Here is a 22,227-nt window from a genome sequence, read left to right on the forward strand (position 1 = left end):
ACAAGATCAACTCCAAAAAATCAGTCGCCCTCTTATACACAAAGGATATGGAAGCAGAGAGGGAAATCAGAGAAGCTTCTCCATTCACGATAGCCACAAACAGCATAAAATATCTTGGGGTAAACCTAACCAAGGAAGTGAAAGATCTATTTGACAAGAACTTTAAGGCATTGAAGAAAGAAATTGATGAGGATACCAAAAAATGGATGGACATCCCTTGCTCTTGGATTGGGAGGATCAACATAGTAAAAATGGCAATTCTACCTAAGGCAATTTATAGATTCAATGCAATCCCCATCAAGATCCCATCAAAATTCTTTACAGATCTGGAGAGGACAATAATCAACTTTATATGGAAAAACAAAAAACCCAGGATAGCCAAAACAATCCTATACAATAAAGGATCTTCTGGAGGCATTACCATCCCTGACTTCAAACTCTATTACAGAGCTACAGTAATGAAAACAGGGTGGTACTGGCATAAAAACAGAGAAGTCGACCAATGGAATCGTATAGAAGACCCGGATTTTACCCCACAAACCTATGAACACCTCATTTTCGATAAAGGAGCTAAAAGTATACAATGGAAGAAAGAAAGCATCTTCAACAAATGGTGCTGGCACAACTGGATGTCAACCTGTAGAAGAATGAAAATAGACCCATATCTATCACCGTGCACAAAACTCAAGTCCAAATGGATTAAAGACCTCATTATCAGCACGAAAACACTGAACCTGATAGAAGAGAAAGTGGGAAATACCCTACAACAGATGGGCACAGGTGATCGCTTCTTAGGTATAACCCCAGAAGCACAGGCATTAAGGGCAACATTGAATAAATGGGACCTACTAAAACTGAGAAGCTTCTGTAAAGCAAAGGACACTGTCACTAAGACACAAAGGGAACCTACTGACTGGGAGAAGATCTTCACCAACCCCGCAACAGACAAAGGTCTGATCTCCAAAATATATAGAGAACTCAAGAAACTAGACTTTAAAATGCTAATTAACCCAATTAAAAAATGGGGCACTGAACTGAACAGAGAATTCTCAACAGAAGAACTTCAAATGGCCAAAAGATATTTAAGGTCGTGCTCAATTTCCTTAGCAATCAGGGAAATGCAAATCAAAACAACTTTGAGATACCATCTTACACCTGTCAGAATGGCTAAAGTCAACAACAACAAGGATAGCCTTTGCTGGAGAGGCTGTGGAGGAAGGGGTACCCTCATCCATTGCTGGTGGGAATGCAATCTTGTGCAACCACTGTGGAAGTCAGTGTTTCGGTTTCTCAGGAAATTTGGGATCAACCTACCCCTGGACCCAGCAATACCACTCTTGGGAATTTACCCAAGAGATGCTCTATCACATGTCAAAAGCATTTGTTCAACTATGTTCATAGCAGCATTGTTTGTAATAGCCAGAACCTGGAAACAACCTAGATGCCCTTCAATGGAAGAATGGATGAAGAAAGTATGGAATATATACACACTAGAGTACTACGCTGCGGTAAAAAACAATGACTTCTCGAATTTTGCATGCAAATGGATGGAAATAGAAAACACTATCCTGAGTGAGGTATCCCAGACCCAAAAAGAAGAACATGGGATGTACTCACTCATAATTGGTTTCTAGCCATAAATAGGGGTCACAGAATCTACAATTGGCGAACCTAAAGAAGCTAAGTAAGAAGGTGAACACAAGGAAAAACATATCGTTATCCTCTTGGATAAGGGAAGTAGACAAAATTGCCGGGGAGAAAAGTGGGATCTTGGGGGTGGGGTGGGAAGGGGGTAAGGGGAGATGGGGTGAGAAAAGGTAGAAGGGAAGGAGGGGGGACTTGGGGAAATAGGAGGATCGGGATAAAGGAAGGTTGGATAGGGGAGCACGGAACCACAATCCTTAGTTAAGGGACCCACTTTAGGGTGGGCAGGAGAATTGACCCTAGAGGGGCTCCCAGGTGCCCAAGCTGAGGTCCCCAGTTAGTTCCTTGGGCAGCTGAGGATAGGGAACCTGAAATGACCCCATCCTAGCGCAATACTGACGAATATCTTGCATATCATCTTAGAACTTTCATCTGGCGAGGGATGGAGATAGAGACAGAGACCCACACTGGAGCACTGGACTGAGCTCCCAAGGTCCCAATGAGGAGCAGAAGGAGGGAGAACATCAGCAAAGAAGTCGGGACCACGAGGGGTGCACCCACCCACTGAGACAGTGGAGCTGATCTACTGGGAGCTCACCAAGGCCAGCTGGACTATTACCAAAAAAAGCATGGGATAAAACTGAACTCTCTGATCATGTCGAACAATGAGGGCTGATGAGACGCCAAGGACAATGGCACGCAGTTTTGATCCGACGCAATCTGCTGGCTTGGTGGGAGCCTAGCCAGTTTGGATGTTCACCTTCCTAGATATGGACGGAGGGGGGAGGACCTAGGACTTACCACAGGGCAGGGAACCCTGACTGCTCTTTGGACTGGAGAGAGAGGGGGAGAGGAGTGGGGGGAAGGGGAGAAGAGTGGGAGGAGAGGGAGAAGAGTGGGAGGAGGGGGAGGGAAAGGGGAGGCTGGGAGGAGGTGGAAATTTGTTTTTTTTTCTTTATTCTTCTTTTATCAATAAAAAATGTTTAAAAAAAAAAAAAAAAAAAAAAAAAAAAAAAAACAATATTAAAGGCTTTTGACAATGAAAAGATGCTCCACATGGCTTTTTTTCTGAAAAAAAAATGAAGAAAGGAGAAGGTGCATAGGAAATGTCTCCTCCTCTGTGACTAGGTCATTCGTAGAAAGAAAAGCCCAGGTAAAAGAGAAGCAAATGTGAAAGTGTACTCAGCCTTCTAGCAACGAGAAAAGTATCATCAAGCTCATCAAAGCATCAGTAAGGTGTCATCGATATATAATCTTTAGTTTGACAGAAACTAAAGCATTGCATGATATCAGATGTTGGTGAGGATATCAACACATTGAGACCCTGGAGTATGCTTCCACATAGCTGGGAAATATTCTCCCCAGATATTTAACATTACATATGTGGACTTTATAATCTAGCCATGCTACTACAGTTGCTATTCTCCTTTAAACACTAGGAACTCAGGAAAAATGTGTGCTTCTGCATACAGCAAGGCTGGTGCAGTGAGAAGGTTTGCCATTGTGTGGCTAGTTCAGCACACGATGGAGTGCGTGAACCAATGGCTTTGGAGTTATGTTCAATATTATGTGCAGAACTTCAAAAGTAGCATTGAACAGGAAAATGTTATAAGCGGAAATACATGCTACATGGATGAACATTAAACACGCTTGGTGACAGATTTTCAAAGATGTGCTTGTGTGTAGAAGGTAAACATCAAAACATATTGTAAATGTAGTATAAAAAAATGGAATGGGAGAGAACCGTGGAACGTGCGACAGATAATAAAAGAAAAAATCAGGTAACATAAACTAAGAGGAGCATTCCATGCATTGACAGTGACAGAATGATGTAAACTCGAGTCTTTAGTCATTGTAAATTTGCTTATCTGAGGTGAACCTTTAGAAACAATTGGAACACTTAACAGCTGAGGCAAAATCAAGTTAAGAACAGGTGTGGGTAACAGTAAAAATATCAATTCTATTTGAAGATTTTCTTGGAAGCTGAACCTGGATGACAGATTTTTAGTTTTAAAGGGTAGTTGCCCTCACTATGACGAAGAAAATAAAACTTTACAAAATGTGCTACGGTCAGCAGCACTTGAGGGCAGTTGACATAAAGTTCATTCCAGGGCCTCCTAGCCCCTCTCATCTAATACACATTCAATAAAAAGCTGTAGAAATATAATACTTAGAAACTGTATGCTAACTCAGAGAGATGACTTGAGCCATGAAAACATGGCGATGCTGTTCCCACTCAGTAGACAGTGACTGATGGAGAGGGTGGACTTGAGCCTAAGAAGCTGGCCCCATTGCCACTGGAGACCAGGGTTGTTTTTGCCTGGACCTATGGGCTTTAGATCTTCTAGAAAATGAATCCAGATACAAAATCCCTTTTAAAGGAAGATGGAATAGGAGCAAGGCTTAGCCAGGCACTTACTTCATTTATGATTGCATCAAAGGAATGTTTTTATTTATAAATTTGATGATTCCTTCATTGAAAAACAGAGTCCCAGTTACTAACAAATAGTCGAGGGGTAGCAAAACTTGTCTACTGAGGGTCGGCAGTGCCAGGTATAGTATTCACTTTCATTCCTGGACTGATGAAGCTCATTATTCTTTTATGCTAGCAATTGGTAAACATGGTTGTGTATTATTAGATTCTCCATTACCATTTTAATTACGTAGATACTCTGTAATGTCTCCCGGTGTTTAGTCATCCATGAGGCGGGTCTCTGGGCAAAATTTAGTACTCTTTCTCTTCATTGTAAGAGGTGGGAAGTAAGCATCTGTGAGCCCCTGCTTCCCCATCACCTTAATGACACCCTATTTAGGAATATTTTAACAGGGAACTGTGAAAAGAGCTAATCTTATACAAAGGGTATGTAATTTGCTGGTGGTAGGATTTCAAGCTTCCAGAGACATGTGAGTGTCGGTGTGTGGGCATATGCCTATGTTCCCTGGGGAGGTACAGTCACTGATCTTGGATAACAGCTGATCTTGCTACACAACAGAAGCATCTTTTTAATAACCTCATCATCAAAGCAGTGAATCTCTTATATGACCGGATCACCCTACTCTAAAAGCACTCATGAGGTATCAGTATGTTCAGATTCTGCCACACATTCATCCTGTGACAACAAAGACAGTAAACTAATCACTGGATGGACACATCTGAAAAACACGTCACTTCAGGATAAGCAGTGAAAATTCTTTTTAAGACAAGATTTGCTCATTTGCACAACAACAACATCTTCTAAATATATTAAATATTTATCCATGCCTTTAATCAGGAAAATTTTAGGGACAGAAATTCTTACAAGCTAATTTTAGGTAGAGCCTACCTTGGTTCAAGACACTGTGTGAAGGCGACAAATCTTTGGCATTAAGGAGAAAGTCCCTATTTTCTATAACTCCACATACTGCAGGAATTTGTAATTTGGGGAAAATGTTCTTTATGATTAAATTGCTGGCTGTAAGGTATTTCCAGATGCTTGGGGGAGGACCTGAATCCTCAGCTGAATAGAAATGACTATGCTTAGATTTGGCCTTCGCACACAACTTAAGAGATTTTCGTAGTTAAATGGCTTCTGGCAGGAAGAGTTATTGACTTTGGGAAGATTCGGTCAGTACTGCTTTTCAGTTCTTTCCTGCTTCCTGTAAACTAATAATTGCCTTTTTAAAGTGCTAAGGTTTTCCCTCAAACTCTGATATAGTAGAAACGGTTGCCCTTTGGCAGAGTGGGGCATCACATGTTCAGCTTCAGCTCATAGCCCCCTCTGGGTCTTTCCTGCTATGTTTGCCCATAGCGTAGAAGATTCAGACTCTAATAATTTTAATGACTAAATCAAATGCCAGCATCATAAAACAGATGCGATGGCTTGGAGTTATAGACTGATTTGACTTTCTAGCATTTGGTATTGACCTCCTTTAAATCTCTCCTGATGAACTTTAAATCATCATTCTTCCCTCATAATAATTATTTATTCATTGGTTCAACAAATACTTATTGAATGTCCTTCATATTAAGTGCAGGTTGTATAGAAAATTCTCTTCCCCAAATATCTTACTGTTCAGCTTGGTCAGTTTGGCTGGTCACACAGTTGCTCCCTTAAGACCAAGGTGCTCATTTCAACAGCTGTAGGGATTGGAGCTGTCAACTGTATCCTTCTGTGGGCATTACCACTTGTTTATGGTGGTGGCTTCATACAAGGGTATGCCTTCTCTGAAGAACAACTCATATTGAATGAGTAGTCACTGACAGGAACACAGAGGGTCAGCCTCTCTGCCTCTGTCGATCAATCTGAAGGACTATCCACATGGAGACCATTGCCTTCCCCTGACTCCTTCTTCCCCCAATACAGCAATGGGTGGTTATGTTCCACAAATCTTCATATCATTAGCAAAACTCCAGGATGGTGACCCAGGACTCAAGTAAGCCACAGGCATCAACTGTCAGAGGGAATCAGTATCTCAGCAAGAATCCAGAAAAGCAATATGATCTCCAAAATGTCTGGTGCTTATCAGTTCGAGCAATGACAAACTATCTGGCATTTGCAAAATCCCTGCATGAGTCTGTGAGTTGATGCTCCGTGAGTGACTTCATGGTGCCTAGAATGTTAAGATCAGTTCTCTGTGCTGGTTTTTTTTTTATTTGTTAACTCATGCGTGATCGTTGTTTGTTTTGCAAAGTCCACTGAATCCTTAGCTGCTCCGGCAATGTTTCCATGGGACTCCTCCATTGATAGGGCGTTCTCACACCAAACCTGAAAGTAGCCTTGCCTTGAGTGTTTCCCTCAGTCACAGAGCAAACACTCACCACTGAAAATCCATTGCCCCACAACTCTTTGTGTCTGTAACACAAATGGAACACTTTGATACCTGCTTCCATTTAGACTGCAGGGAGAGAGTAAGAGCCCATCCCACCCCCACTGCCTAGAAGGACCTGGCAGGAGGAAGAGGCTGCATCAGAGTGACTCTTCTCCCAGTGTCAGCTGCGTCTACACTTGCCTTTCAAAGAAGTGTGCCCACAGCTGCCAGAGCAATGTCACGGTGGCCGTGTAGTTCTAGATTTGTGGTTTTATTTTGTGGAATCTTCTTGAGGAAAAGGTAGAAAGATTTAACCCCTTCCCTGTGATGGAAAACTAAGGACTACCTTTAACTTTTTATTAAAAAGTTGTCATTTTCAGTCCCAAATACCAGGAAATACATAAATGTATTGAGTCCTAGAACATACTACTTTCTTGGCATCCAATTAAATTTATAAAATATTTGTTGAGCACCTTATACATACAAAAGCACATTCAACACACTTGGGATGGAGTAAAGAACAAAACAGACCCTGTTCTTACCTTAACTCCCAGCCCATTGTCTCATCCATATTACCTTGTAGGAAGGATGGGACTGAGGGAAGGAAACAGAGATGACGTGAAAAATGTTTCTGGATTTTCTGCCTGAAAATGCTTTTGAATATTTGATCCCATTCTCAAGATCATGTGACCTATTTATTTGATGAGATATTATGGTTTATTTTTTCATTTTATTTTTCGAAGTTGTGTTTTCAAGGCACCATGCGCATTTTTATTCAACCATTGAAATACAATTTTTGGCTTAAACAGACCAAAAAAATCTCTGTTGGGGTGAAGAGAGGATAATGAAGAGGGAGTATCATCTTAACTGAGAATGTCTGGGGAAATTATATGGGCTAATTATTTATGTCTTTTAGTAATGAAAGAATTATGAAACTGTGACTTCATACTGACTGTATATTTTTTAAATATGTTCTTTCTGTAGTTATTTAAGTATATAAAAATTAAAAGCTAAATATCTGACTATAGAGTAAAAACTTGGCTCAGTCACACAGGAGCGGTGTTCTAGTCACCCCATGAGCTGGGAAGGTTTCCTCAGTACTAGAATTACTAGGATACATAACCCTGCTGACAGTGGAAAAGTTCGTTACTCTGCAGTCTCCATGTTACAAAACTGATTAATCTGTTCTGAAACCGAAGTAGCTTTTGTTTTGGCATGGGAGACTTCAATTATTGACAAATATTATAAAAGTATTTGTTTATTTTTATATATTCCACTTTGTTTTAAATGGCTGATGGGAATTCCTCACTCAATGAGGTCACAGATAGATAGATGATAAATTGGTGTCCCTGTATGGCAGATTTTGTGTCAGTGAATATAATTACTAATACTAAGTTAGTTGTCCTGAAAGTCAAAGAAAACCTGTACACTCCCAACATTCATATTCCACCCTGAACATCTAACACTCTATAGTGAAGCAAGGATTCCAACCCAAACTTCCAACACTCTATAGTGAAGCAAACATTTCACCCTGAACATCTAACACTCTATAGTGAAGCAAATATTTCACCCTGAACATCTAACACTCGATAGTGAAGCAAATATTTCACCCTGAACATGTAACACTCTATAGTGAAGCAATGATTTTAATGAACTGAGGGTTGGACAACAACTTCTTTCCAGTACCATAGTTTTTATGACAGTTTATTTATGAAATTATAACAAATTTATGAAGTCAGGTGTCTCAGGCAGTTTCTAATGGCTAAGAAAAGCTAGTGGCTGGCTCAGTTAGAAAGCATAACCAATATCCACAGCTTGATGACTCCCTGCATTAATTTTTAGATTATGGAGCTAAAACCATGGCTATTCCTTACCTAAATGCAGGGGCTGCTAAGGGGTCATAGGACTCTCTTCTGTTTAGACCACGCTGAACTCAAATCAATTTCATAAGAGTACTCTTGGTCTTTCCAATGACCTGATTGCAGGTGGCAAAAACTGAAGTCGTCAGAGACTGTCCTCCAGGGGTAACAGAGCACATCCATTCTTCTGTGTCTGTGGTCAAATGTATCCTTTTAAGACAAAATTTCAGAGCTCTCAATTCATAAAAGGGTCAAAGTCAGAAACGCCCTGGACACGTGTTCTTCAATACTCCTGTCAAGAGCTTTCAATAAATGGTGAACAACAAACTGTTCAAAGGCAGGTTCTGGAGAGTCAGGGGCTGGTGTTTGTGCTGCTGATCAAAGGCAAGGTCTGGGACAATAAAATCAAAGTGCACATCAGCTGCTGTGCTTTTAGCGCTCAGACCTTTGCCCAGGCAGACACTTGACATCTACTTGTACACAGAGAGGGAAACAAGCCACCATTGACCAAAGTGTTCCTAGGACATCTGCTCTCCCACAAATGAGGATGTGGGGTTGACCAGATCTCTATCTAGACAATCTGCTCTAGCACAAATGAGGATATAGGGTTGAGTAGATCCATATCTAGGCCATCTGCTCTCTCACAAATGAAGATGTAGGGTTGACCAGATCCCTAGCTACACCATTTGCTCTCCCACAAATGAGGATTTGGGGTTGAGCAGATTACTAACCAGATCAGGCCTATTCTAATGATTGTGTGATTGTAACTCCATTTTTGCCATTTGCTAATTGATTTTGGAATATGGTAAACTACGCATTCATATAAGTTTCAAACACATTAAGAATATTGTCATTTCCAGGAAATCATTTTAGGTTTAAGAGTATAAGATAGGAGAGAAGAGAAGTATAATTGTCTTAGTTAGGTTTTTATTGCTGTGAAGAGACACCATGACCACAACAACTCTTACAAATGAAAACATGTCATTGAAGGGCTCAGTTAGAGTTTCAGAGCGCAAGTCCATTGTCATCATAATGGGGAGCATGGCATTGTGCAGGCAGACATTGTCCTGCACATCTTGACCAGAAGGCAGCAGAAAGTTGACTGACTGTCACACTGAGGGAAACTCAAGCAAAAAAAAAAAACCACAGTGACATACTTTGTCCAACAAGGCCACACCTAAAAGTGCCACTTCCTCTGGGAGACACTTTCTTCTACACCACCACAATAATCAAAATATTTAACCTAAAAGATGAAGCAAGAAAGAAAAAAGTTACTAGATCATATGAGAGATTCTAAGCTTATATAATTTAAAACTTACAGTAAGTTTTTTTTATTATTTTGAGATCAGTCACACGCATACATGCACTCACGCGCGCGCGCACACACACACACACACACACTGTTTTCATGTTTGCCATCACTCTGTCTTTTCTCCTGGGTATCTGTTTGGGCTTTGTTTGATCTGGTATCGACTTCCTTCTACTTGAGAAATTCTTCTCTTGTTTTTTTTTTTTAAAACAGAATCAAATATAAAAAGATAAAACAAAAACATCATATCGAAGTTGGACAATGCTAATCAACAAAAGTGTAAGAAGACACATCAGTGGACACTAGCATCAGACACCCACTCATTGACACACTTGAGAGTCCCATAACAATATTAAACTGAAAACTATGATGTATAGATATGCACAGAACTGGCGGTCAGCCCCGTGCTTGCTGCTTCTGTCTTTGTGAGCTCATAGGAGTTTTGCTCGGATGATTTAGAGGGCCTGTTCTGGTGTGCTCCGTCCCCTCTGGCCCTTACACTCTTTCCACCTCTGTTTTTGTTCATCTGGATGAAATTAGCGTGTGGGCATGCCTATGACAGGTTGTCTTGGCCCATTGTGGGCATCACCATTCCCTATTCAGAGGACCCTCCACAGTGTAAGGGTGGAGATAGCTAGAGCTGAGCTGTGACATGACTGGCTTCTCGGAGTTCCTGCCTCGGCTTCCCCTCATTGATAGAAACTGGAACCGAAAGCAGATTAAACCCGTTCTCCCCCGAGTGGCTTTCTTGTCAGATCTTTTACCACAGCAACAAAAATTAAATTATAATTCTGCAAAGATAAGTACTTTTGTTTGAATTTAATTGGAAAAAAATCTATGTGATTTTTGTAGATGACAAGTTGGTGTATGCTTTACAGCAGAGTTGGGCGTGGTGATCGTCGGGTTGCTGTAGCAACCCCTACTGGTTTGAGGTCTGGTGAGGGGAAACCATTCCGTGGGACTTGGTAGTGACTAATTTCATTTTCAGAGAACATTTTATGTGACAAGTAAGCAAGTGAAATACACATTTCCAGTGTGAATTCTGAGCTTGCCAGGGATGGAAGCAACAGCAGAAAAAAGAGTCACTGTAACCCACCAAAGAGTAGAAAGCAGACCTCCAGCAGTGTGGGGATGAGGAGTTCCGTGATATGAGCTCCAGTGTGAATGCTGACTGCGATCCAAGTAATGAACGCAGCAGCCATGTAAGCATTCCTTCTACACGTCAGGCATGTGCAGGGAGGATCCCTTACCTTTCAGAGTCCCCTGAGTTAAACATCCAAAGTAGCAGCAGCAAGAACCCCAGATCTGTTCTCATCAAGGAACCAAATGAACATGACACAAGTTGATGGAGACATGTTTCCCTGGGAACAGGAAAGAGAGGGTTAATGGAGAAATGATGGAGGTCATTTTCTTGTTTCATGCTGCAGTGTTTTTTATCCAACTTACACAGTCTCCTCTGCCCTTCCTGTCATCTCTTTTCATGTCTAATACAAGGGCTGTGCATAGCTGCACCTCAGCATTGTTTCTGTATGAAAGATGAAACTCTGGACATCCTCAGACTGTATGTGAGTTTGGATCCTCCATTGGTTGCATCTGTAGAAGTGGTACCATAGACACAGGGCTGACTTTATCGAAATCCTTAAGACAAGTTACCACATACTGGCTCAGTAGCAGAGCAATACATAAACTACAGTTTTTCTTTTGAGGAGACATTTTTATTCCCATACTTCATAGCAAAGAAAAGCGGTTTTTAAAAGTAATAAGCAGGGCTAGAGAGATGGATCAGCAGCTAGGAGCATGTATTGCTTTTTTGAGGGGGGTCTGAGTTCCATTCCCAGCAGCGACGTGAGAGATCCAACACCTGGCCTGCACAGGCACTGTGTGCCTGTCGTCTGTGTGCATGCAGTCAAGGTTAAAAATAAAAATAGTTTTTTTAAAGAAATGAAGGAGTGTGACTTCTGGGGCCCACAGACTCCTCCAAAGGTCACTCTGTCTTCGGCCATCTCCCTTTGGCCAGTCTCATAAGCACCACATACCTGGGAGCAAGATCCATCTTCTCTGCCCTAAACTCCAGCTTGTCTCCAAACCCATAATTGGTTTTCAGTTTATCCCCAGCAAGTTCTTTTAGAACCTATGTCTCTATGATGAACACACGTGACCCGTGATTGTTCTTGTGTTGCGTACCCAGTGTGGGCCAGCTGCTGTGCTGAATGTCTTATCCTAAATGATCTTACTCATTCCTTGCTGTAGACCCATAGCTGTTATTAAAATAGCCAATGCTGCCATCATATGCATTCTAGAGACAAAGGAAATAGTCTCTCCAGAGGCACATAACTGAAGAAGCTGATGTTACATTAAGGTGCTGGTAATTTTCTTGTTTTTTTCTTTTTTTGAACTTTCAAGTCATTCTATCTTTAATAACCTGGCATTAATTCAAAGCATGAAAAACAAAAGTTAAGATTGTTCCTTTTACGGGAGATGCCCATTACGATAGACTCAGTCACGTGATGAGATAGGATTCCAAACAGGAAGGCGTCCCTGCTCACGGATTGATGCATTTGGTTACTGATAATCAGCCTGCGGTACTAGGAATTGAACTCAGGACCTTTGGAAGAGCAGGCAGTGCTCTTAACCACTGAGCCATCTCTCCAGCCCCTTCCTTTCTTACTGCCACTCCTACAGAGACAACAAAGGCCCACCTAGGTGACAGTCCACCATCGGAACAGCTCTCTCCCTGTGCTTCTGTTCTCATCAAAGGATAGAAGGAACCTGGTCCATGCTGGGACCAATACTGCTAGTCTGGGAACAGGAAGCAGAGAGTGTCAGTGAAGAACTGGAAAAATGACACAGATCATTTTCCAGAATGCTACAACTTTAAGTACTTCGTGGGCTTTGTATAGCACAACACAAGAATAACCCAGTTTTTGTTGTTTCAGTCAGAAGTCTCTGCACTGGCCATAAAAGAAAAGTGGGGTATGAGGGCTTTCCTGGTGCCTACAGTTTTCTTTTCCATTTGATTAAAATGGCAGTAGACTACTATACAGTCAAATGAAGACACACCAAGAACTTACACTCCATCGGGAGGCAAGGAAGAGGGCATAAAGGAGAATAAATACACAAGAGAAAGTCAGGGGATCATCTGCAGGTCTCGGACTTCTCATGACTGATGGAGAGGACGGAAGGCACAGGGATGCTGTGTCACTGGTGAACACATGAGAAGCTGGATTTAGAGGAATGAAAATTACCCCTCATCTGGAGACCTAGACAAGACAGTGTCTGAGTACCGAGTGTGGCTTTAACCCTGAAGAGGAGTGGGGCTTCCTGTGAGGACGGATGGGAAAGGTGTTCTAGAAGGAGCAGTGATAGGAGGTGATGCTGTTAGGGAGGGCACACTCACAGAGCAGCAGTCACGGTTGGACGCTGTTGTGCTTGAGAAAGAGAGGGGCAGCTGACGCTCGTGCTCAGTGCTGGAGCAGAATGCCTACGGCGGGCATCTTAGAGGGGAAAGGATGCTAGCTCGTGGTGTGAGGGATGCAGTTTATCATGGAGACGAAGGGATGTGTGCAGAAAGGCATGGTAGCAGGTGGTGCCAGGGTAATTGATGTGTTCATCGAGGGCTCCTTGCATCCTCGCATCTCTTGCAGAACAAGAAATGGAAAGAAGACTCCTTCGCTCACCCTCATCTCCCAAATCTCCCTCACCTCTCAAAACAGCGCCATCTTCCATGAGCCAACAAGGTCATGAATCTGTGAGAGTCATTTCGCATTCAAACAAGAACACTATTCTAATAAAAGGATGGAAAATATTTTTGTTATAACACTGTGTTATTTTGAGAATTTCATACAATGTATTTTGATTATATTCAATCCCTAACTCCACCCAGATCCACCTCTACTTCCTTACCCCTGCAATTCCATGTCCTCTTACTTAAAAAAAAAATTATTGAGTAATCCACTTTGTGCTGCCCAGTACTCTTGGGGTGTCATACCAACCACACAGAAGCATAGTTAAACCTACCAAGACCACACCCTTAAAGAAAACTGACTTTCCCCCACACACACACATTAATTGTCCATAATGCCTCAGTTGCAGCAGTGGGAGGCTCATGAGCCTTTCCCCTCTTTGTGCTGGAATAATGACAGCCCTGGTCCTGAGCAGGTCAGCTCCTGAGGAGAACAGTGCCCGAATGTCCCGAAGACTCTCTTTTGTTCCCATCCACCCCAACCTCTGCCCCTCTTCTGGACTATCACCAATAGTTTAAAGCCCCTTGAGTATTGGACTGGAACTTTTATCCATCTGTGGTCACCAGATGTCACTGCAGGCTTTTCTGTGGGGTTCTGTTGTTAATACAGATATTGTAGAAAACCTGCCTCTGGTCGTGGAAGGAAAATAGCAATGAGAAAGAGGTCTGTGCAAAAGAACAAGACTCGTTCCCCAAGCCAAGACCTTTCAAGTCGCAGGCGGGAAACTCTGGTGCACACAGCTCAGAACTATGCCAATTCTACTTCAACCCAAGTCTGAGTCCCAGCAAGCCCTGTCTGTGACAAGTGTCCCTGTTTGTGCTCCTTATTAACAGTGTTTCTTGAAGAAGCCACTTCAGTTGCTCAATGTTTGGTTCCTGTTTCTTTTTTTCCAATCTGTGAAGTAGAACTAATCATCATAAGATGCCCTCTTACTTGGAGAATGAACTAAACGGCGCTGGCAGAAATGCTTTGTTTCTCTGTGAAGTGCCTCAACATTATTAATACAGTGTAAGCCTGTTCAAGCGGTATTTTCAGGAGGATTCTGCAGAAAGACTCAGCAAACCCTTTCAGGAGGAAGTGTATACAGGAGTGAGAGTTAAGCTGGCCAGATGGACCAATCAGGAAGGGCAGTTGCAATCAGCTGATGACCTCAGTTCAGTCCCCATGATGGAAAGAGAGAACCAATTCCAAAAGCTGTGTTCTGACCTTTGTATATGACCTGTGGTGCACACATGCGCATGAGTGCACATACATACATACATACATACATACATACATACATACACACACACATACACACACACTAGATAGATAGATAGATGATAGATAGATAGATAGATAGATAGATAGATAGATAGATAGATAGATAGATAGATAGATAGATATTGCGAATCCTGGGTCCAGCTACTGGGATAGTTGCTATCTCTGACATTCTCGAGCTCTAAATTAGAAACAAATTAATTAAATTTTTATATGTCTCAGTCTCCTCCTCCATGAAAATGGTGATTAGGAATGATTCCTTCCAGAGCTATAACATGTAACATCACATAACAACAAAGGAACAGTCAGGTGGGTGGTGGGATTTAGTGTCTAGCCAGATGGCTTTTCAATGAGAAGATGATTCTAATCATCTCAGTGGATTCAGTGGAGTCACACAAATCCTTAAATTTAGAGATACTTTCTTGGCTGGGGAAGAAGAAAAGATACAAGAAGACAAAAGCTAAGGTTGCAGTATGAGATTCAACCACCAGTCCTGACTTTGTATATGGTGGACGGCAGGCTGAAGATCTGTCATACTCAGCGCCCGGTCTGCTCCGCTGGGGATCTCTTAAACATTGAGTGTAGTCTGCTATGTTGGGAAAGAAACCGATTTCGGTATACTCTCTAGTCCCAAGGAGTCATTTACAAAGATTTGCAAAGATACGTATGACCGGAAGTAAAATAGCCAAAGAGGCTACTGCTGAGTTCTGCAGTTCTTTCCATCCTTTGTTTACATAAGAGCAAGGCTGCTCGAAGCCCTGAGACCTGGGGTTGGGGGAAGGTAGGTGCTAAAGGCAGACAGTTCATTAATACGCAGATATTGATTTTTGGGAAAGGCCAAGAGGAAGGAAGCATGGCATTAGTCCGTAGAGATGACGTCAAGACTCTAAAACTCCCCTAGAGGGAGAGATGCTAGCTGGCTAAGTGGAGGCAGTAGCTCAGAAATGTGTGATACTGTTACTGACAGTCAGGGATCCATACAGCCAGGAAAAGGTAAAGAGGGAAGTAATTTTTGCAGCCTGGCTGCCCATCAGAAACCCATGGGAATGCTCTACGGGCAGGTTCCTAGGCATCTATGACAAAAACAAATAGACCTTCTTCCCCTCAATTGCTAAAGGACCTTGATGTAGTATGAGGATTGTGAAGTCCTAGTGCAAGATAAAGATTGCACAGCGGAACCGTAGACCACTGGGAGGCGCTGTGCACTTGACTGTTGTGGGCCTGGCATGAGGAAGGATGGCTGAAAAGAAACTGAAGATCTATATGCACCTAGAAGGTGGAACAGGAAGAGGAAAAGACACAATAGCCCACTGAATTTAAAGTTCCTTGGGACTAGACAACATCTGCTACCCCCTATATCGGGATACCCAGTACATAATGAACTAAAAAAGAATATTTGTTCATTAAATAGTTAGGTAAATATATGATATTAAATCTGGAAAACTGGGCTAGCACAGGAAAATAGAGTTTCACCAAAACAAAATAAGCAAATTTAAAAGGATAAAAGTTTTGAGGGGATGGGTAGTTCCCTTAAGACTTCCTGGGAAAGGGGGCATAATAAAAATGTCTCTGAGCATGCAAGGAAAGCATGTGGAGATGATTTGTGGGGCTCCTCGACCGCAGTTCCTGAAACTTGTCAACCCCTCCTGTTGTCTTTGCATGTGACAAGCGGACTGAAGTGTGAACTGTGTTTCCCACAGGTTACATCTGCTCTGGGACGTGCTGAATGTCACTCGAAGGTCCCTATGTCCGCTTCAGAGAACTCCTGTTGAATGACAAGGACACTGAGCACAGTAAGTCCAAGTGGGGAAATAGCATGGGCCGAAAGGGGCCTGCGAGCCTGCCGTCCTCCAGTTAAAATAGAAAAGCAGCAAGGTACGAAGATGTATCCAGAATTCACAGCTAAGTGTTGGCTCCCACGCCACCTCCCACCCAACACACACACACGCCACGTGCTACAATCACCACACATACACACATGCTCCACATGACACACAGGCCACACATACAGACACGCACCACACGACACACATACACACATACACCACATGACACACACCATTCATATACATACTCACCACACATGCTAACCACACACACACACACACACACATACCACATCCACGTACATACCACCTGCATACCATAATACAAACATATCCACAAACACATCCCACACATGCACATACATACCACCTCCATACTACACATAGAAACATATATGCAAACATACACCATCCGTATACACACCACACATACACACACATGCATATACACATACCACACTTACACACACTCGCCATACATACATACACACCATACATACACACACACCATACTTATAAACATACCACACTTACATATACCCGGCACACATACACACATGCCCCACTCACCATAGACATACGTACCACAGACACACACACACCGCATACATATATATCAGCATGCTTCCTTTCATCTAAAAGTAATCATGGATCCAAACTGACTTTTCTTGCAGCTATAACAGAGAGGCATAAAGGGACCCTACATGCCCAGTAAACTTTCCAAAATCAAAACTGTCCTGTTTCTCCAGGCTCCGATATGGCCGGATTACATTAAAGATGTGCTTCTGGTTTGGGGATGTAGCTCAGTGGCAAAGTACTTGTCTATCATGTGCAGGGCCTGGGTATTTCCCCAGCTTTATTTCTTGGTGGTTTTATTTAATACCATTGGGAAGAAAGTCAAAAGGCACTAATTGCTCATTATATACTGTGGCAGAAATTAACAAACAAGAACTATTTTCTTTTTGCTGCAACCTTTTCCAAGTCTTGCAGATGTTTTTCTTTTTGTTTTTCCTTTGGTTTGCTGACCTTAACTGGCACAAGGAGTAGATAACATTATTTCTGAGAAAAAGACTAAGTACAGTTAGTAAACAAGAAGTGACTACTCTGCAGGAACATAACAGGGAGGAGAATCTTGAGGAATGGAGGCTGTCTCTATAGCTGTGCTTTGCCATGATGGATCCTGTCATAGTTAAGAGGCATGAGCAGAAAGATTATATTATAATATACAATAATACATTAACAACATATTTTAAAATATTAATACCATAATAAAAGACTTAATTTGGGTGACTTCATTTTCTGGGTTCCTTCTTCAGTTATGGAAGAAATTATATCCAAAACTCAGAAAATAGAGAAAACTCATAAATATGAAATTACGTATTGTTATGGTATCAGTGTGGTAACAAACTTACTTGGGAAACATCTACATAGTTGTTACATCACTCTATGTGAAATATTTATGATATGCCCTCATGTTACTAATATGACCTTCATGCTGGAGTTTCTGTGGACTCCTCAGAAATTATCTTGAATGTTCTTTGGACCATTGGTTCTTTGACTTTTGATAACCTTTGAACCTTACCTATTACCAAACCTTTAAGACGTTTTATTCTAGAATCCAGGGCTCTTTCTCTAACATCGATAAACTGTGCATAATAAGGGCAATTATCAGGTAACGGGTACGTTCACAATGTCCAGTACATTTGTATTTGGCAACTTTGGAGAAAGTATTCTATTATCTGTACTATCTTAGTGAATCCAGAACTTTGTACCTCAATCACTTTCTATCATAACTTGTATTACCAACCTAAAAATATCTTTTTAGACCTTAAAATTTTTTTCTTAAATAAACAAGCTTTTATGTCTATGCCATGATCCTTTCTCAGCTTTCTTGGGTCTTATGCGTAGTTATACATGCCTCTATGTTGGACACCAAATGTTGCAAGTCTTTCTTTGGACTGTCAGCTCCCAAGTAATGACATAGAGATTTTTTTTTATTAATTAAGAAAGCTTGCCCTTCACTTAGGTTTCTTCCCAATTAGCTCTTAAAACTTACTTTAGCCTGTTTATGTTAATCTACATTCTGCCGTGTGGCTCGTTACCTCTCCTCAATACCATACATATGACTTCCTCTGCGTCTCGCTGGCAAATCTTCTGTGCCTCAAATTCTTTCCCAAAGTTCCTGTCTCCCCCTATTGGACCCCTGGATGTCCTGCTTATTCTCTCCCACTCAGCTAGTGTTCAGTCAGCTCTCTTCTAAACCAATCAGAACCAATTAGGCAGGTGAGGAAGGACAGAGACACATCTCCACACAGTGTACAGAAAGAGTATCCCAACACCACATTGCTTAAATGATATACACATGGTTCCCACTGAGGTTATGATTTTTAAACTTTGTAGTATTGCAAATGCACATCTATGCTATTATCTGGATTTTGCTTTCCATATAAATCGTGTTCACTGTATTATGTGGTATACTCAGAATTTTATTGTAAAATAGATTTTCTGTATAATGATTTTGTCTAGCTGTATTAAAATAAATACTCTGTGGTTTAAGGAAGAGGGCGCTAAGCTGACTGGTAGGATAAAATGGAATCCAGTTTTCGGTTATATTTTTGATGGTTATATTTTGATGGTTTCTAGGCTATCACCCACTGCAAATGGGAGGGCGTCTGAAGTGCCTCAGGAAGCATGCTATAGGGAAACAGACACATGGATGCTAATAACAAAAAGACTATAGGTTTGTCTGCTTCGTCTGCAAAATAGTGCTAAGGTGGCAAGAATGTTTACATTACTAAACCACTCTGTGCAGAAATAACAATGAGAACAGCAGAAACAAAACCCCACCGCCAGCTCTATGATAAAGAAGTGGTAAATGGCACCCCTTAGAACCAGATGTGACTTTTTCATATACTTGTTGTTAGTTTGGTGTTCTTGTAGGACTCCTAACTGTGGAAGTAGGTGTATCTCTGACTCTTTTGCTTGCTCTTTGGACTCTTTTCTGTTGGGATGCCTTGTCTAGCCTTGGTATGAGGGCTTTTGCCTTATCTTATTGTATCTTGCTTTGTACTGTGTGTTGTCTCTTGGACTGCTCTTTTCTGAAGAGGAAGTGGGCAGTGGAGCTGGTGGAGAAGGGAAATGAGGGGTATTTGGGAAGAGTGGAAGGAGGGGAACTGTGCTCAGGATGTGTTGTATGAGAGAAGAATCTATTTTCATTAAAAGTGAATAAAGAGAAATCTTAAAATAGAAACAGAAAATGAAAAAGTTGAACCCATAAACCTAAACATAGCGAAAGATTAATGACAAAGCAGAATGCCACAACAGATCCATATTTATTTAGATATCTCCTCCTCTGCTGCCTTGAGGCAAGTAGAGTTTACAGCACAAATAACCTATAACCTATAACGTATAGTAAAGGCTGATTCGTGTCCCTGGCTCGTAAACACAGATGCTTGTTTTTAATTATAATACTTAAGAGTAATACCTGATTTAAAACTTAGGAAGTTTATTTGGGAGTATTCCATTTAATGTTTTTGGCCCATGTTTGACTGTGGGTAACCATAGATCCTGGAAGACCACTGTGACTGTAAACGTATCCTAACACCAGGAGAAAAGGGGGCTGTAGATCTCAGCACCGTCTGGGGCTCGGCATCTCTCACGCCATGAAAGGACAGTGTTGGGCGCAGAAACAGGGCTACTGTAGATCTGTGTGGACAGCCATCCTGTCTCTGCACAGAAGCGTGTAACAGGCATCTGTTTAAAACTGTAGATTATGACTTCACCACTAATCCCCTTGAGTCCATCTGCTTTCATAAAATTGATTTTCAGATTGCAAAGTCAAGTCTCCCATGTCAGGTTACCATGTGAATGGTTTACTTGTCTCTGCCTGAAATAATATATATATATATATATATATATATATATATATATATATATATATATTAACTTATCTAGGTAGGCAAGGATCTGTAAAATATGCTGCTATTTATCTAATGAAAAAGAATAGCACATACAGGTAGAAGCAAATTTTATATAGCAATATATTAGCATATTAATGGAAAGATGGCACAGCATATAAAAATAAAGCTGTACCTCCTGGCAGAGGAAGGAGCCAGGAGAAAAGAGAGAGAAATGAACTCCAGGTCCATCTTGTAAATTTGACTTTAGAGCCACGTAAAACCTCCCATCATCACGGAGCAGAAATAAATTTGAAGCATTCTATAAACATCCGTAATAAAACATGACAACTGTGTCTGTCTTCCAGTAGGTGGCACAGCAAGATTAAAGGAGGATGACAGAGGACTTCAAGTCACAGCTGCCACATATCCTAAGCTGAACACAGTTGCAAGGAACTGTGAGCTGGCTGCTGTTATCATGATGCCTCTCGGGTTGTCTCGGGCTTTATTCCCAAGGTGTGGTGTGTGTGCCTGATCGTTGACAGAGGTTTCTGTCCCACCAGGTCCCACAGTCGTTCAGTCCCAAAGAAATACACAGAGGTCTATATTAATCATAAACTGATTGGCCTATTAGCTCAGGCCTCTTATTAATTCATTCTTACATATTAACCCATAATTCTTGTCTGTGTTAGCCACGTGGCTTGGTACCTTTTTCGGCGAGGCAGTCACATCTTGCTTCCTTTGTGTCTGGATGATGATTGCAGACTGACCTTTCCTCTTCCCAGAATTCTCTTGTTCTCATAGCCCCGCCTATATTTCCTGCCTGGTTGCCTCACCTATACTTCCTTCCTGGCTACTGGCCAATCAGCATTTTATTAAAATACAATTGACAGGGTACAGGCCATTGTCCCACAGCACCTGTTGGTTAGAGAAGTGAGTACACATAGTCTTCATCGGAAAACTGAAATCTGATAATAATAATAATAATAATAATGAGCAACCTGCTCTCCACTTGTTTGAATAAGAAGTATGAATTCATCAAGGTTGTTTGATTAAGTAAGTGGTTCCTGTGTTTTGTTCTCAGGAAGATTTTGAGGTGACTGAATTCTTACCATGAGGCCTTAGTCTCAGCCCAGTGTCTTGACTCTCAGGATTGACAAGCACTTCTTGAAGGGTGATGAATGCAGGTCTGTGGGAAGCAACAGCAGCCTGGGGTAGCTATCGTAGGCTGGTACTGAACTCTCGGGGACCAGGGATGGGAAATTTGGAGCAGCAGCAGAGAGCACAACTCTAATGGATCGAAGCCCAACAGGCATCTTAAAATGTACAAACTTCTAATGATGTTGTCAAAATTAAATACTGGTACTGTGCTTCAAAAGTTACCAGGAAGCAAAATTTCTTTTCAAAACCAGCAAATGAAGGAAATCAAGCACTGATTCTGCCTTCATACGAACTACCTCAAGTAAGCAATTTGATGTGCGCTTTCTCTTTGTGGAAGTAGTCCGTCTAGCAAATGAAGACTCATGTTAGAGTTACACCACCTCTTTGAGATCTTTAATGATATATTACATGTAGACACTTACAGACAGTGAGCACCAATGTCACAAAAAAAGCTATAAAAATATCTGCTTCAGCCGGGCGATGGTGGCGCACGCCTTTAATCCCAGTACTCGGGAGGCAGAGGTAGGCGGATCTCTGTGAGTTCGAGACCAGCCTGGTCTACAGAGCTAGTTCCAGGACAGGCTCCAAAGCCATAGAGAAACCCTGTCTCGAAAAACCAAAAAAAAAAAAAAAAAAAAAAAAAAAAAAAAAAAAATATCTGCTTCAAAACAGGAATACAGCACTATTGACAGGTATCTTTGCCAAAAAAAAAAAAAGAATCTGCATCTCTAGGTCAGCACT

At 41.6% G+C, this 22,227-nt stretch overlaps 1 protein-coding gene across 8 annotated transcripts in view; it reads left to right on the top strand.

Moving 5' to 3' along the window:
• Positions 1–22,227, top strand: part of Dlgap1 (DLG associated protein 1) — a 792,565-nt gene that overhangs the window by 375,450 nt on the left and 394,888 nt on the right. For 7 of the 8 annotated variants that reach the window (XM_075956092.1, XM_075956087.1, XM_075956086.1 and 4 more), the window contains one exon: positions 16,304–16,396. The gene's annotated coding sequence lies outside the window, so the exon portion shown is untranslated. Of the gene's footprint in view, positions 1–16,303; positions 16,479–22,227 lie in introns of all 8 variants that reach the window. The other variant, XM_075956089.1, reaches the window with a different exon arrangement.

Source organism: Microtus pennsylvanicus, chromosome 22 (assembly GCF_037038515.1).
Source record: "Microtus pennsylvanicus isolate mMicPen1 chromosome 22, mMicPen1.hap1, whole genome shotgun sequence".
In the NCBI taxonomy this organism is placed as follows: Eukaryota; Metazoa; Chordata; class Mammalia; order Rodentia; family Cricetidae; genus Microtus; species Microtus pennsylvanicus.